The sequence below is a fragment of the Plecotus auritus genome, assembly GCF_963455305.1.
Source record: "Plecotus auritus genome assembly, chromosome: 1".
NCBI classification, from domain to species: Eukaryota; Metazoa; Chordata; class Mammalia; order Chiroptera; family Vespertilionidae; genus Plecotus; species Plecotus auritus.
In genome coordinates this window covers 184,951,736-184,970,075 of record NC_137770.1, presented here as the reverse complement: position 1 = coordinate 184,970,075, position 18,340 = coordinate 184,951,736, and the positions used below count along the sequence as shown (strand labels likewise).

Below are 18,340 nucleotides of genomic sequence, written 5' to 3'. Positions count from 1 at the left end.
ATTTATTGATTTTTCAGAGAGGAAGGGAGAGGAAGAGAGAGAAACATCAATGATGAGAGAGGATCATTGCTCAGCCGCCTCCTGCACACCCCCCACTGGGGACCGAGCCTGCAACCCAGGCATGTGCCCTTGACCAGAATCAAACCTGGGACCTTCAGTCCGCAAGCTGATGCTCTATCCACTGAGCCAAACCAGTTAGGGCTGTAATTTTTTTTTTTTTTTTAATAAATGAGAACCAATTTGAAATTTTTGCACACAAGGCTAACCAAAAGAAGAGTTAATTGGGACAAGAACAAATTTTTTAAGCTAGAGCAAACTTATTGTATACAATGATTTCTATGTTTAATGTGTCCATAATGTCAATATGCCTCAATCTGTCACTTATTTTTATACTTATAGTTTTATTTTTTGTGTTATATCTTACTTGGAGCACAGTAAAACAGCATTTTGTACTCACAGAGCATGTTTCATCAGAAAGGTCAATGTGCTTTTCAAACTCATTAATCCTTACAGCATCCCCAAGGGCGTGTAATACATTACACAGATGAAGAAATTTAAAGCTGAGATGTGTAAACAATTTTATCCTATCACATTGAAATGAAATAGCCAAACCTTCAGTGAATCCATTGCAGGTGCAAAAGTGCAAGTGATATATGAATATGATTTGGGGAGAAGTGAGATTTAAAATAGATACCTTCAACTAAAACAATCTTGGTGAAATAAAAAGGTAATAAGTAATTAAATATGTTTCTGTAATAATAAACATGTACTTCATCAAGAAAAACATGGTATTTTCAGTCATTTTAATTGAATAGATTGGGAGAAATGAAAACCAGTGACTGCTAATCCTGATTTTGATCTAATTTGTGGCAGCTCATTGAGAGTTAAACATTTAGTTTTTACTAACTTTTACTTGAAGTTAAATAGTATCCAAGTTTTATGTAAAACTTTCTATGAAAGAATCTGATCTGTTCAAAAGTAGATAATGGATCTACTTTTCTTTTAGGAGGCAGGGTTTATTAGTAAACATACAGAGCATAGTGAAAATTCTGGTCCAAGCACTCATAGGCACTCAGAGTTATACTAGAATAAAATTTCATTAAAAGCAATGTAAGTGGGTTTTCAAAAATACCTAGAGAGATTATAGATTAATAATTACTTGATGAAATATGCTATACCAAAAGCAATTCTGCTGACTTCATGATCCTAGGGGAGTTATGGATGCACAAGCTTTCCTACTTTTAATTTGAGAATACTCTCAAAATATTGTACCAACTTTCATTTATTTAAAAAAAATGCCCAGCCAGTTGGCATAAATAATTCAGATAATTGGCATAAATGCATTACATAAAAAGGTTCTTTAAGGAAAACTCATGGGTTTTTTTTTTGGATATAAGATTTCTATCAAGTGATTACAATGTTCTTTTCTCATGAATATGTCAAAACAGCAAGTTAACAGTCTTTTATTAGAGAGCCATCCTCAGTCTTATCACTGGTTATGGTGAGTCTTTTTATAAATATTTTCAACATTTTAAATAGCATTTTCTATTCCTACTGGCTGTATTAACTGGCAAGAAAATAAATACTAATATTTCTTCTATGACATTTGGCCTAAAGTTTTTAGATTGATGTAGGGAGAAGTTACACTCAGAAACTTCAACATTGCTGCTGGATGTAACTCGGAATGTAGAAACTATGCAGTATTGGTCCCATCTACCTCAGAGTCCCTGAATGCTTGGGCTATCTTCAGGAGTTCTATTTCCCTAAATACAAGCCAATAGCTGCTTCTGTCATATCCCGGGGATCAGTAGCTGCCTGGATTGAACACTTGGTGCCTGTTCATTTAAAGTTATAAAACAGTCCACAGAGTTCTTACCCTAAAAATGTTTTAGCAAAAGTAAATTTATTGTTGTATATTTATTTTTTTAACTGATGTGGGTAACTTTAGTTAATAAATTATATAGGATCCAAGTGTTCAATTCTATGGTAGTGAAGGGGAGAGTGGGTCGAGTGTATGGTGATGGAAAGAGATTTGACTTTGGGTGGTGAGCACAATGCAGTATATAGATGATGTATAATAGAATTGTAATAAAATTTTAAATACATTTTTTAAATTTATCAAAACTTTATTGAATATTTTCTATGTAGCAGATACCATGTGAAAATTGGGGAATTGAAGTAAACTAAATACTACCCCTAATTTAAATAACTAATTGCTTTATTTGGGCATTTCTTCATATAAATACCCAAAAGTGGAAGTGCTGGGACATATGGTCATTCTATTTTTAATTTTGTGAGACCTCATAAATGCTGCACCAATTTAAAATCTCACCAAGAATGCACAGAAGTTTTCCTTTTTTCCGTATCCTGGCCAACACAAACGTGTTAACTTTTTGATAATAGCCATTCTGTGAGGTGATATCTCACTGTGGTTTTGGTTTGCATTTCCCTGATAATTAGTGGTGATGTGCATCTTTTATTATGTGTGTTGGCCATATGTATCTTTTCTTTGGACTGTGTCTATTCAAATCCTCTGCCCATTTTAAAATCAGATTGTTTGTTTTTGTTTTTGTTTTTATATTGAGTTATATGAATTCCTTATTGGACCTAATCCTTGATAAGATATGTCATTTGCATATGTCCTCTCCCTTCATTTTATTGTTGATTTCCTTCACTGTAAAGAAATTTTTTAGGCCAAAACCGGTTTGGCTCAGTGGAAGAGCATCAGCCTGCGGACTGAAAGGTCCCAGGTTCAATTCCGGTCAAGGGCATGTAACTTGGTTGCGGGCACATCCCCAGTAGGAGGTGTGCAAGAGGCAGCTGATTGATGTTTCTGACTATCTATCACTCTTCCTTCCTCTCTGTAAAAAATCAATAAAATATATTTTTAAAAAAAAAGAAATTTTTTAGTTGATGTAGTCAAATTTATTTATTTTTGTTCCCCTTGTTCAAGGAGACATATCCTTTAAAAAAATGCTAATATCTAATGGCAAATAGTTAACTGCCTGTTTTATTCTAGGAGTTTTTAGGGTTTCAGAACCTACATTTAAGTCCTAATTTCATTTTGAGTTGACTGGTGTGGGTCTAATTTCATTTATTGCATGTATCTGTCCAGTTTTCCCAGTACCACTGATTGATGAGACTGTCATTTCCCCATTGTATATTTTTGCCTTCTTTGTCATAAATTAATCAACTATATTACTTTATCATATTAATTGCTCATGTTTTGTTCTGGGTCATTGCTATTTGCTTTTTCTAGGGTTCTCTATCCTTAGATCTTTATATGGGTGCCTCTACTTACAATTTAGAATTCAAGTAAAAATTTAATTCATTTGAGAGGATCTGACTACTCAAATAGATTTGTACTTATCCCATCTTTTAGTCATTCTCTAGCTCATTTCATTTACTTATATTCTTTATAGCCTTTAGCAATATGGGAATACATTTAGACTAGAGGCCCGGTGCACGAAATTCGTGCACGGGGTGGGGGAGCAGGCGGGTCCCTCAGCCCAGCCGCACCCTCTCCAATCTGGGACCCCTCAAAGGATGTCCGACTGCCCATTTAGACCTGAACCTGGTGGGATCAGGCCTAAACGGGCAGTTGGACATCCCTCTCACAATCCAGGACTGCTGGCTCCCAACTGCTTGCCTGCCTGCCTTCCTGATTGCCCCTAACCGCTTCTGCCTGCCAGCCTGATCACCCCCTAACCACTCCCCTGCCAGCCTGATTGATGTCTAACTGCTCCCCTGCCAGCCTGATTGATGCCTGACTGCTCCCCTGCCAGCCTGTTTGCCCCCAACTTCCCTCCTCTGCCGGCCTGGTCACCCCCAACTGCCATCCCTTGAAGGCCTGGTCCCTCCCAACTGCCCTCCCCTGCTGGCCTTCTTGTGGTGGCCATCTTGTGTCCACATGGGGGCAGCCATCTTGTGTGTTGGAGTGATGGTCAATCTGCATATTACTCTTTTATTAGATAGGATAGAGGCCTGGTGCATGGGTGGGGGCCAGCTGGTTTGCCCTGAAGGGTGTCCCGGATCAGGGTGTGGGTTCCCTTGGGGCGTGGGGTGGCCTGGGCGAGGGGCCTGTGGTGGTTTGCAGGCTGGCATGCCTCCCGGCGATGCAAGCAGAGGCCCTGGGATCTGAAATTTATTTATCTTCTATAATTGAAACTTTGTAGCCTGGAGCAGAGCCAAGCCTTCCGCTCCCACGGTGGCAGCAGCCATTTCTGTTGGAATTTATTTAACTTCTATAATCGAAACTTTGTAGCCTTAAGTGGAGGCCTGGGCCGGCCAGGGTGTGCAGAAAGCTTGGCTTCCTCCATCGCCAAGGAAACCCAAGCCTCCCTCCTGCTCTCTCTGTGGCTGCAGCCATCTTGGTTGGGGTTAATTTGCATACTCGCTCCTGATTGGCCAGTGGGCATGGTTAGTGGGCATGGCTTGTGGGTATAGCTGAGTGATGGTTAATTTGCATATTACTCTTTTATTAGATAGGATTATTCTCAGTTTCTACTACATAGAATGTGAGAGGCAAAAGTTTGGTCTTATTCACATTTGCACCACAATAGCTCAAATAATGCCTGAAATTTAGTAGGAATACAGTAAATAATTTTTGTCTAAAAGAATGAATGAGTTTTTAATTCTACACATAGGATAAAAATTATTTCTGTTTAGTTGTTTTTCAGTTTCTTTATATCTGCTCACATCTACTTCCATTTTGTTGAAATAGAGTTGTTCATAGTATCTTTTCATAATTGTTTGTATTTCTGTGGGATTGGTTGCTACTTCACCTCTTTCATTTCTGGTTTTGTTTATTTGGGTCCTCTCCTTTGTTTCTTGGTGAGCCTGGCTAGAGGTTCATCAATCTTGTTTACCCTTTCAAAGAATCCGCTCTTGGTTTTATTGATCTTTTGTATTGTTTTTTTGGTCTCTATGTCATTTGTTTCCACTCCGATCTTTATTATTTCCTTCCTTCTGCATACACTGGGCTTTTCTTGTTGCTCTCTTTCTAACTCTTTGAGTTGTAGGGTTAGATAATTTATTTCCATTGTTTCTGTTTTTTTCAGATAAGCCTATAGAGCTATGAACTTCCCTCTTATGACTGCTTTAACTATGTCCCATAGATTTTGGATTATTGTGTTTTCATTGTCATTTGTTGCCATGATGCTTTTTATTTCTTCTTTGATCTCTTTGGTACCCCAATCATTGTTTAATAGCATGCTATTTAGCCTCCAGGTGTTTGATTTTTTTTTTTATTGTAGTTGATTTCTAGTTTTATGCCATTGTGATCTGAGGAGATGCTTGATATGATTTCTATCTTCTTGAATTTAAAGAGACTTTGCCTGTGTCCCAATATGTGGTCTATCTTTGAAAATGACCCATGTGCACTTGAGAAGAATGTATATTCTGTGGCTTTGGGGTGAAATGTTCTGAAAATGTCAATTTATTCCATCTGATCTAGTGAGTCATTTAGGATTGATGTTTCTTTGCTGATTTTTTGTTTAGAGGATTTGTCCAGTGGTGTTCATGGGGTAGTAAAGTCTCCTATTATGATTGTATTGCTGTCAATCTCTCCCTTGATATCCTCCAGAAGTTTTTGTATGTATTTGGGTACTCCAGTATTGGGTGCATATATGTTTACCAGAGTTATATCTTCTTGTTGGATTGCTCCCTTTAGTATTATGAAGTGGCCTTCCTTATCTATTGTTATGTCCTTCACTTTGAGATCTAATTTGTTAGATATAAGTATTGCTACTCTAGTTTTTTGTTTTGTTTTGTTTTGTTTTTCATTTCCATTTGCCTGAAAAACCTTTTCCATTCTTTCACCATTAGTCTGTATGAGTCCTTTGTTCTGACGTGGGTTTCCTGTAGACAGCAGATATATGGGTCATGTTTTCTTCTCCACTCAGCTACCCTATGTCTTTTGATTGGGGCATTTAATCCATTTACATTTAAAGTTATTATTGATAGTTACTTGTTTGTCACCATTTTTATTCTTTATGCCTATGTTCCTTCTTCGCTTCCTATTTCTTTTTATAGCAGACCCTTTAGCATTTCTTGCATTGCTGGTTTGGTGGAATAAACTCACTTAGTCCTTTTTTGTCTGAGAAGCTCCTGATTTCACCCTCCATTTTGGTTAATAGCCTAGCTGGGTACAGTATTCTTGGATTCAAAACCTTGCTTTGCATGAATTTGTATATTTCATTCCTTTCCCTTCTGGCCTAATTTGTTTCTGTTGAGAATCACTCGATAGTCTGATGGGAGATTCTTTGTAGGTAACTTTCTGTCTCTCTCTGGCAGCCTTTAAGATCCTTACTTTGTCATTGATGTTTGCCAATTTAATTATAATGTGTCTTGTTGTTGGTCTTTTGGGGTCCATCTTGTTTGGGACTCTATGAGCTTTTTGGACCTGTGTGAGCTTTTTCTTCCCTATATCAGGGAAGTTTTCTGTCAATATTTCTTCAAACAAGTTTTCTATTCCTTGCTCATTTTCCTCTCCTTCTGGCACCCCTATTATGTGGATGTTGTTTCATTTTGTGTTGTCCCAAAGTTCCCTTAGGCTCTCCTTTTTTTTAAGTATTTTTCTAGATGCTGCTCTGCCTGGGTATTTCTTCCTACCTTGTCTTCTTTACTGATGCAGTCCTCCACTTCTCCTAGTCTACTGTTGATGCTTTCTATTTAGTTCTTTAGTGCAGTGATGTCATTTTTCATTTTTTTCTTGATTCTTGTTCATTTCCTCTTGGTTCTTACACATATTGTTTAATTTGTCTTTCGACCTTTTCAGCATACTTATGACCATTGCTCTGAATTATTTCTCTGACATATTGCTTGCCTCCATTTTGTTTACTTCCTCTTCTGGTGATTCCTCCTTTTCTCTCATATGCGGGTTGTTTCCTTGTCTCCCCATGATTGCTCCTCTCAGGGTGTTTAGTTATATAGCTCTCTCTCTCCTGTATTGACTAAAAGGCACAAAATACAACACAACAAGATACCATGCACACAGCACCAAACACAAATGTATTCACAATACTAATAACCCCCCAAAAAGGTGACCACTAGAGAAAAGAGAATTAGCGGGTAGAAAAGATTGTAAAAATTATATTGTGAAAAGGAAAAAAAATGTAAGAAAGAGAAGAAAAAAGAAGGGAAAAAATGTATATGGGGAGAAAACTCCAATAAAACAACAGCTAATTCAAAAAATGCAAGCAACAAACACCCAGAGATGAAGGCAAACAATAAACAACAAACTAATCCCCAAAAAAACAAACAACAAACACCCAAACAGCAAACACCCAGATGAATCTGAGGAGGCAGAGCTTATTTCAAGAAGGTAAGGTCAAGGAATTGAATGAATGGGGAAATAGCCACAATTCAGTATAGAGGAGGTAGAAAGAGAATGAGTGTATAAGAAGAAAAGTAAAAAACACAATACAAAAAAATAAAAATATATGTATATTAAAAATATATACATATAAAAGAAAAAATATATATATATATGTGTGTGTGTGTGTGTGTGTGTGTGTGTATAAATATATAAAACTTTCCCCTTTAATCTATCTATATATGTTTTTGTTTACTATTAGAAAAGGAGAATAGAGAGTAGATAAGCCTGAGTTGGTGCTTGGAATTAATTAAGCTATTAGTAGAAGAAGACAACAAGCGAGGAGAGGAAAAACAGAAGCAAAAAAATAACAAAAGACTAAACCAACAATCAAACAGCAACAAGAAGACAGAAAGAAAGAAAATGGGGGAAAAGGGAGAGGACGAAAAAAATTATATAGTGAAGAAAAAGAAGAGAGAAGTGTGCGTGGACTTGGAGCAAGAGAGAGGAAATTAGATATATGAGAAAGATCAATTTTTAACAGGGAGTAAAAAGAAAGGATAGAGAAAAACTAAAGCAGAAACAGGGTAAGAGAAACAGGACGATAAAGGGGAAAAGTGAGTAAGAGAGTGTTGGCATAAAGGAAAAATTGAGATAGAGTAAAATAATACTAAAATAAAAATAAAATATAGAACACTAATCCTAAAATAAAATAAAGAAAAAATAAAATAAACTTTAAAAAAGGTAAAGTAATAGTAGTAATTATAATAATTAAAAATATAAATATAATAATAAAAATGTAAAATCAAGTGAGAAAAAATATTGATTTCTTAAGTAAAAGATAAAAAATTAAAAAGTGGTGAAGGTCATTCACTTCCTCTACTGTTCTGCTTGGCATGTATGTTTCCTGTCAGGTAGTCAGCACAGTATTGAAGTTCCCTTCAATCCACCGCTCCTCTGTGTCTTAAGCCACATTCCTGTTTTCAAGCAGTTCTGATCTCTCTTCTCCCTTTGTTTCTCCACCTGCCTTTAGTTGTATTTACACAAGAGTCAATTTCTGATACAACCCCTGGTTGGCAGTGTTTCTGTATTAATATCTGGGGCTAAAAGCCCCTCTACTCAGTGCTTAGATTTTTCTTTCCCTGCAGCACTTAATACTGGGTTGCAGGGACAGACTGCCCCAGAGCTGGTTTCCTGTTCCCTCCACTCTGATCCCCAGTTTCCACAAAAACAACTTTCCCCTGTAGTCTCAGTGAGTTTTTTAATTGGAAGATCCTACGTACTGGACTTAGCAAGCAAAAGCAAGGAGTTAAAAAGGAAAAAAGCCAAGGGAAGCGTGCCGACTCGCGTCTTTTTCCCCTGGCACTGCACAACCGGTATAATGCTTTAGGCTGCCTTTCTGGGCCCAGCCCAGCTGTGGGCTAATACCTAGAGTCCCCTTCTGCCATCAGCCCTGTGGACCCCCTTCCACATTCAAGGGCTACACTGACCCTAATGGCCACGGATTTTATGGGGTGCAGTCTTCCTCTGAGACTCTAGTTCCTGCTGCGTGCATTTCTCCCTTCAGCCTGGATCCCAGATCATGCCTTTCTCTAGGTGATATCTGATCTTTCCATCCCCAGATTGGCTCACCAGCTGTGTTTAATTCACCAATTCTGTGTGGGGGTGGGGGAGGGTGTTACTCTATTTAGCTGTTCCTTCTATGTGCTCTGTGAGAAGGCACAGGGCTGGTCCGCATATCTGCACCGCTTTGTGTCCCCTTGAACAGACTTTTTAGGCGCCCAAGGTTGGCAAGGTTGGAGTCTTAGTATTTGTGGGTTTGCAGCTGAGGCAACTGGTCCCTGGGCATTGTGGTTGTAGGGTCCTGGAAGGTATCTGAGGTATCCCCAATTGAAGGTAAGGTTGGGCTTCTGATCACAGCCGGTTTCCCCTTCAAGATGGTGTGGTTTCTGCAGCAGAGCCAGCCGCTCCAGGAGAGATTTCAGCAGTAGTAGAGGCTGCCTGGTCAGGGGAGCCTGGTCCCGCCAGTCCCCAACAGTCCTGTGGAATGTAGCTGTCCCTCACTCACAAATGCAGACACTCCCCGCACGTCCACACACTCTCCTTTCACTCTCTCACTCACAGACTATCTTGCAGCCTGTTGGATCTCCCCGCCCTTAAAATTCTTAAAGCAGAACATTGTATCTTTTTTTCCTGTAGTCTGTATTAAGTATCTTCTTTCTTTTTCTTTTTTTTTAACTTTACCTTTTTTTATCTTTTAGTTCAGTTTACATAATAATTTGTATCTGTGAAAGAATTCAAATTTATTGAATAGAAGGCTTGCTTATGATTTATAAAGCAAACCGAAGAATAAGTTGTTGAATGGGGAGTATTTAGTGAATTAAATAATACAGTTCTGGGAATCTATAATTGATGGACATTTGATTAAAAAACAAAACACAAAAAAATCTATGAGGTTACCATGAATACTTGTAAAACAACAAATGTAGAAAAACACAAAAAAAGTTCAATGTGATCCCAACAGAGTACTTTTTTCCTTGATTATAAGAGAACCAAATATTTTTAGAATCCAAAGCTGCTAAGTTTACAAAAGTGCAAAACATCAAACAAAAACTCTTTATTTCTCATTTCCATTCTTGGCATAAATTTAATTTTTTTCCAATAGAACCAAAACCTCCTGAGCCCCTTTCAGTGTCATCCAAAACTTGAACTTCCTCTATTTCTGGATAAAAAAATCCGTTCACAAATGAGCAGTGCAATTCGGTCACCCTTTTTTACTTCAAATTTTTCTTTGCCAAAATTAAACAGTACGACACCAAAATTTCCTCTATAATCTTCATCTATAACACCAGCTCCTACGTCTATAAAGTGTTCTGCAGCCAAGCCGGAACGTGGAGCTACTCTTCCATAGCTCCCAGAAGGAAGAGCTATCTGCATGTGGGTTTTCACAAGGGTTTTCTCCATGGGTGGTACTGTGTAAGCATAGGCCCTGTGCAGGTCGTAGCCCACCGCGCGCGGACCCCTTGGTGGGGGCAGTGGCGTGCTCTGAGAGCCTCACAGGCCGCATGAAGCGGAGCCGCAGGCCACCCTCCTCCAAAGATTGGGGCCACTTGCTGGGAGAGACAGCGAGTGTGTCTTCAGAGCACGGCATGGCAGGGAGGAACGCCTCTTTATCCTTTTTAAAGTATTCTACTTCCAGCTATTCTTTGTGCCCATACTGCATAAGGGTTTATCTTCTTCCCATGCTCCGCCTCTTGCAAAGAGCAGCTGTTGTCCTGGAAAAGACTGCCCGATTTACACTCCAAGCACCTGGATGGAGGCAGGACTGGCCCTCCGGAAGGCCCTCAATTCTAGAATTCTATACCTAAGCTGGGATAGAAAAGACCTAGTTAATTTTAAGTGTGCAAGAGTCTCACATCAAATTTATCCTACTTGAATAGGTTATTAACTATTTGTCCAGAAGCACAAATATAGTAACTGGAACTCTGAGTTAATTGCACTGCCTTTCATATACAGTCACACAGAAAGGTTTGATTTAGAGGTATTGGAGAGACCAGGATTCAGAATTATCCTTATACACTGAGTGGCCAGATTATTATGAGCTCTGAACGTATAATAATCTGGCCCCTCAGTGTATATCCTATATAATAAAAGGCTAATATGCAAATTGTCCCCTCGACCAGGAGTTTAACCACCAGGCAGTCTGGCTAACCACCCATGTCCCCTCCCCCTGGCCAGGCTGGCCGGACCCCACCCATGCACGAATTCATGCACCGGGCATATATATGAGTGGCCAGATTATTATGCGTTCAGAGATCATAATCATCTGGCCACTCAGTGTATAGTAAGTGTAGGGGCACAACTTACAATGTTCTTGTAACTCCATCTGCTTCTCTCCATGATATTCAAAATATATCTTTCCCTGTAATTATAGGGTGTATATATATAATTGATGCAAGCAGGTGTTTTACATTTGTGGAACTCTCACTCTCTCTGCTATTCAATTACATTTCAAACACCTGAATAGAATATAGATTTTTTTTGATAATACAAAATGGTCATGGTTTTGCCTATGTATAAAGCTAATACCAGTAGTAAACATCCTGAAAATAGGCATTGTTCTATGCACTTATATAGGTCATTTAAGATCTATAATCTTTACATTTTGAAATGTAAAGATTAGCCCTAATTAATAGGTAAGAAAATAGAATCTTGGACACTTTAAATAACTCATCCAAAGTTGTATAGAACAAAATACTCTACATCCAAATGTTTAGTTTAGGACTGCTTGATGCTCAATGTATGCAATTTATACTATGCTAAATTGACTATCAATAAATGATAATGCATTTGACCTGAAATAGGATGGATATATTACAGTTTCTTACTCCCTAGTAGGAGCCTTGAATCTATTAACACTTTTTACAGTGACAGATTTCAGTAAACCATAAGATATTATTTAAAATAATAAAGTTATTTTTTCAAATATAGCTCTGATTATTTAATTACCCATGTAGTATATATAATATATGAAAGAAAAACATAATTTACAAAGTAAAACCTGTGTATAAACAGTACACAGTATATAAGGATGTAAAACTTCAAAAAAAGTTTTGAAAGAAAAGCTTAGGACCTGATTCTTATAGCAAAATATAATTAAAATTCTATATAATAAGAACTTTCAGAAGAACATTATGTATTATGAAATGAACTAACAATGGAAGAGCCTCATGATGGCTATGACATTTAGTAGCTAGCTATACTGTGCTCCTGAGCTTTTTTAAAAAAATCCAATTTATAGAGTTGAAAGTGATGCTACCTTTTTATTAAATAAAAGTGCTGGTCTAGAGCATATTTTAAATTAAATATATTTTATTGTGTAGTATATACAGATTGAGGTAAAAAAAAAATGTGCTGAGTTTAATCCAATCCACAAATCGCTACTATACTTCTAAAAGATTCTTTATATTCAAATACAGAAAATGTTATGTATGTACTCTGCTAAGGCATGAGTACGAAAGAGGAAGTAATTTTGCTTCCACATAAAGATTATTTCAAATGTATTTCCTGTTATCCATATGCCTACTTTAAGGAAAGAACTGACAATATGTGCTTGCCATTGACTCAAATATTGCAGTGCACATTTTCAATTATGCTTCGCAACATAATCAGTTTATATGCTGTGTCCTTTATCTTCAGCTGTTTTACAGAAGTGGAATACTGAAAATTACTCAATCTAAGAGAATAGATTAAATATTATTTTGCCAACTTACTCAGATTCCAACGATGGTCTTAGTATGACAAGGATATTTCACATAATTTCTTTGAGATCATGAACTGATTAGTAGGCGAGCAAAATGACATTTTCTTCTCTCTTCTTACTTCATATATGTAATTAAAGAACAATTGCTGATTCTTCTATGTGAAGTTGGTGTAAGAAGAATGGGAAAAAATAAACACAAGAAATGATTCATTAAAGATATCATAATACTTATGGTCTTGAATATATTTCTCAAAAAGCGAAATCTCCTGTTACTGAAATCTACATGTCCCACAATAAAAAATTCGCTTCAGCAAAAGCATTTCAATTGTGGTATACGGGTATTTTCATTGAACTATTCAAGTCACTTTAATCTCCCTCTTTCTTTCAGGAGGGACAGCATCAAATTATATGGGATTGACACACTCTACAAAATTCATAGAAATTAACAAAAATGTCAAAATAGAGTCAACCTAAACAGTTTATCTTTTCTTCTTTTGTTCATTACTAAAGATTGACTATATTGGTTAGAAACCTTAAATTGATCCTTACTTTCTCCTGACCAAAGTCCTATTATTATGACATTCATGTCCTACTTTCCAATTCCATCAACACTCCCTTACCACACCCCTATCTTTCCAATTCAGTATGTACTGCACATATATGTTGACTTGTTCCACTAATAGGCCTTGCACTCCCTTATTTTATTCCAAGCCTTTGATAACAATGCTACTACATCTCCATGTAAATTTTCATTCTTTATTTATTCACCAAAATTTTAACCATCACCAAGTCTTCATGTGATACCTTCCATAATATTTTTTTCAGATCTCACTCTTTGAATCTTTTAAAAGCCATGTTGCCCACCCCTATATCCTCGTGATACTTTGTATTATTATTATAGCTACTGATAGTCTCTCTTATACTATAATTTCTGATATAATTACTTGCCTCACTTCTAAATTGTGGGCTTCTTAAGACAGGGACTTTGCCTTAGTCATCTTTATATTCTTTCAGCCCTAGAATGCTGTAGAATATTGTAACTTCTCAAAAATTACTTAATTTAAATAGTTTTCCTCAAAAAAGCCGAGGTTATTTAAATTATTTTAATTATTTCAAACTGTGTTATTTTAAATTTAATATAAAAAAGCAAGTAAAACACTGCCTTTTGAATAAGTGCCCAAATACTGAACATCTGGGATTTCTAATGGCAAAATAGTAAAGTCACCTGAGTGTCTGCCAATTGGAGTGATTTGTATGAAGACCTGCATCATTGACCTAATTCTTGGTGTATTTTGCCAAGTTTGTCACCTTACATTAGGACAACTATTTTCATATTCAAACTTTAAAAAAGATAACTTCATTATAAGAATGCCTTTAGGGTCATATTCATTTTCTAAATTATATTAAATTTATCTATATCTGTATAAATAAATTTACCACAATTTCCCTGACATAGTGCACTAACACATCTCATTCATTAATGTTGACAAAATATCTACTCTGTATCAGACATGTTCTGGGCAGTGAGAATATAACTGCATAATATAAACACAGTTACTCTTTTCCTAGTTTCTATGATCTGGTTGGATAAAGAACAGGCAAAAAATTACAAATTACAGCGTAATGAGATTTCTGTTATGTTTATTTATGGTCTGTCACAAGAGCACTTAGATGGGACACTTAACCTACCTTTATAGGGTAAGGGAAGGCTTTTTGGAAGAACTGATGTTTATGCTGTAACGTAAAGGGTAGGTAGCAGTTAGCCAAGTAAGGAGTGTCTATGGCTCTAGAGGAAACCGAGATGAGACCACTTGCTGTGGTTAGGAAATAAAAGATATCAGCATGACTACAATGTATGATAAAAAATAGAAGAAATGACAAAGGAGGCCAGAAAGATGTTGAAGGGCATTAAAACCATTTTAAAAGTTTGAACTTTAATCTGAGGTCAATGGGAAACATTGGTGCCCTCAAGGGAATGGCATGGTTATAATTAAGTATATTCCAAAAATCACTTAGGCTGCAGGGGGGACAAGGACGAGGTAGAAAGGACATTGGTAGTTTTCAGTGCTCTTTGTCTGAGTAGTGAAAGTGGCCAATGAGATAGATGGAATGTGCTTGAGTTAGTATATAATAATTGAACAGATGTCTCAGATAAGAAGTGAGAAGTTAATGACGACTCTCCGTTGTGTGACTTCAGCAATGGAGAAGATGATGTTGCTGTTCAGTTGATTAATTCAGTAATGCAGGAGGAGGGTGGTGACCTGTTGCTCCACATCTAAGCACCCCTATTTCAGAGCTATGAATTCTAGGCGGATGTAGACCCCATATGCTGAGGGGAATAAATGAATTGCATGAGTGTGTGCATTATTTACTGAAGCATTTTCATGGTAAGATGTTCCATGCAGAGAAATTTTAGGTTGTGCTTACAGTGATAGCTAATAATAAAATGGCTTTTAAATAGCAAATACTTTTACTTACAATGCCATTTCTAATTACAAGTTTTCATTTGACTATTTCAAAAAGGGAAATTTGAAAAAAATATGAATTTTTAGGATATGAAATAATATTATCAACAAGGTTATGAGATAATCTACATATATTTAGAAGCAAGTTGTAGGACAAATGAGGTTTCAAAAATAGTCTTGCTGAATTGCTTAAGTTAAAGTCAATCTCAATATAAAAGAAAAGTCATAATTTTGCTAATTAAATTGGAACCTTCCAGACTATTTAACTGGATAGCTTCTTTAACACACTTCAAGAGACTTCGAAAACCATGTTTAAATGATCTATAGAAACCTGATAGTTACCCCAGGCCTTCATATCTTTTTTAAAAATCTAATTATCTACCAAGATTACCCATTTTCATTTTTAGCTGTAAGACAGCTGAAATTTCAGTTGGTTTATGGGTATCTCACTGACAAGGCTCTAGTTATGGTGTTTATGCTAAGCTACAAGTTAGAGCTTGGGAGGCACAAAGTAAGATATATGGTGTTTGAAAATGTCCAAAAGAAGAAGAAAGGGGAATATCATTGTTTTCAGAAATAATAGGAATACAGCCAAGAAATATAAATCACTCTACAATTACTTTTTGAAGAGATCTTCTTGTGGCTTTAATATTTTCCAACAAGGAAGAGGAAAAAATGCCTCAGAAGTCACACTTTATTCTAGCATATATTTTATCATCTGGAAGAATAAAACTAGTATCAATGAATTGTATTATCAAATTGAATTAAATATCAAAAAAAAAGATACCATATCTAGCCATGTTTAAGAACTTGCTAAAAGTCCTGCAAAATACATCTTCAGTGTATTCTGATCTAACACTTCTTTAAATGACACTTGGGAATATTTAATATTGTACTTCATGCATAATGCTGAAAGAGTCCCTAAGCAATTGAACCAGCAGATTTTGCTGCCTTTCATTTTAGGAATATATTACTCTCTATCACTGTGTTATAAAATAAAACTTTAAGTGAATTAGGCTTTAATTAGTATTTTATGTCTTACTGTGTATACTCATTTTACCCTTTTTGTAAACACATTTGTTTGTCTAAGGTGAAATTATAGATGGTTCTGATAAAAAAAGAAACGACTATTGGGCATTTTGCATTAAGGTTTAAAATGCCACTGATAGTAAAAATTCCAAGTGGGTCATTTGAGAATAGCTCCCTTTAAAAGATTGCTTCTTCAACTATGATGCAAATCTATCTACTCTGTGCAGCCTGAACCTTGGTTGTTTTGCACGACCCACTCAGGGACTTGGAAGTAGTGGGAACTGATGTGCACGTAAAGCTTATGCTCCCTTCCGCTCCCTGAGTAATAAAGGTCCTGGTTGAACTATGGTGGATCAACTCAGCTTGTAAGAAGGATAAAATCTCAAATCCTTCCCAGGTCTTAACATGTATTATTATTTTCAATATGACTTTTGGGGGAAAATTAAAAACAAACTATTTTATTAAGTGTAATAAATACTCAGAAAGTATTTACGTAATAAATGTATCAGATTGCTGGATATTGTGTTAAAAAGACAGAATCTAGGTCCCCATACAGCAAGTATAATGATTCAAATTTTCTGAAGGTGAAAGTGTCTCATTTTAACTAGATCCCACAGAAGTTTGAAAAACCACTGATATCAGTAAACAGATGACTAGCTTGCTTCTTAGGTTGTCACATAAACTAAGTACTTTTTATTAGTTAAGTGAGTAATAAGATAGCTCTGGTTTTATAAGAAACACTGCATCCTGATAGTTAAAATTTGATTAATATATATATTATTTCCCACAATTACGAGGAATGTTTCTTATTTCTTCATATTCTTGGCATAGCATCCCCCCCATTATGTTAATGAAATTGATTATTGAGCATCCGGCAGTGCTTAAAAGAAACCTGAAGATATGCTGAAAATAAGTGAGGTATGTATGTAGAAATACCAACTGGTGATTATATATATACTAGAGGCCCGATGCACGAAGAGATTTGTGCAATAGACCTTCCTTTCCTTGGCTTCCAGCACCAGTTTTCCTCCGGCACCTGGGACCCAGGCCTTCGCTCCAGCCAGAGTCTGCCTTCTTCATCTTTGCTGCAGACTCAGGCCAGAGTCTGCCATCTTCGTCTTCACTGCAGACTCAGGCCAGAGTCTGCCGTCTTTGTCTTTGCTGCAGACTCTGGCTGGAGTCTGCCATCTTCGTCTTTGCTGCAGACTCCGGAGTCTGCAGTCTTGTCTTTGCTGGAGCACTCTGCTCCTATAGATCCCTTCACCCCCCGCCCTCCCTCTCATAGAAGGTGTCCTGCCCCATCTGGCCACTCCGGGGCTGGAGCAGCTGGGCGACCACCATCTTTGGCCTTCTAATTTGCATACTCACTCTGATTGGCTGTGGGCGTAGCAGAGGTATGGTCCATTTACATGTTTGTCTATTATTAGGTAAGATATGTGTGTGTGTGTGTGTGTGTGTACCTATTTATCTATCCATTGATCAATATCTGTATCTCTCTATATGATTTGAATATATATTAGATAGGCCTAGTTACCCATTTTAATATATGCTTTCTTCATTGCATCCTTCTTTTCTGCTCTTTTCTTCTAAGTACATAGAGATGGTTTGGAATCTATAATAATAAAAGCATAATATGCTAATTAGACCGGACAGCCAGACGACCTTCTGGATGTCATTCCAGACAAAGCTGCAGCAGCGGGGGTGGAGGCAGAGGCAGTTAGGGGCGATCAGGCAGGCAGGCAAGCAGTTAGGGGAGATCTGGCAGGCAGGCAGAGTGGTTAGGGGTGAGGAAGCAGGCAGGCGAGCAGTTAGGGGCGATCAGGCAGGCAGGTGAGTGGTTAGGGGAGATCAGGCAGGCAGGCAGAGGTGGTTAGGGGTATCAGGCAGGCAGGTGAGTAGTTAGGGGTGATCAGGCAGTCAGGCAGAGGTGGTTAGGGGCGATCAGGCAGGCAGGTGAGTGGTTAGGGGCGATCAGGCAGGCGAGTGGTTAGGGATGATGAGGGAAGGCAGGCAGAGTGGTTAGGGTCAATGAGGCAGGCAGGCAGGCAGGCAGGTGAGCTTTTAGGAGCCAGCAGTCCTGGATTGCAAGAGGGATGTCCCAGATTACAAGAGGGTGCAGGCTGGGCTGAGGGACCATGCATGAACTTCATGTACTGGGCCTCTAGTATATACATAAAAAAAGAAGCATGATCTTTTCCCTCAGTTAAGTCATATTATGAAATGTCGACTATAACATGAAAACATTAAGCAGCAAGCAAAATGTAACTG

General features: G+C 37.4%; 1 protein-coding gene and 1 pseudogene across 2 annotated transcripts in view; one reads left to right on the top strand and one right to left on the bottom strand.

Moving 5' to 3' along the window:
• Positions 1 to 18,340, top strand: part of CCSER1 (coiled-coil serine rich protein 1) — a 1,252,026-nt gene that overhangs the window by 1,203,267 nt on the left and 30,419 nt on the right. The window lies entirely within an intron of this gene.
• On the bottom strand, positions 9,940 to 10,466 carry LOC308255681 (deoxyuridine 5'-triphosphate nucleotidohydrolase-like; annotated as a pseudogene). The gene has a single exon. The product of its transcript is annotated as a deoxyuridine 5'-triphosphate nucleotidohydrolase-like (transcript).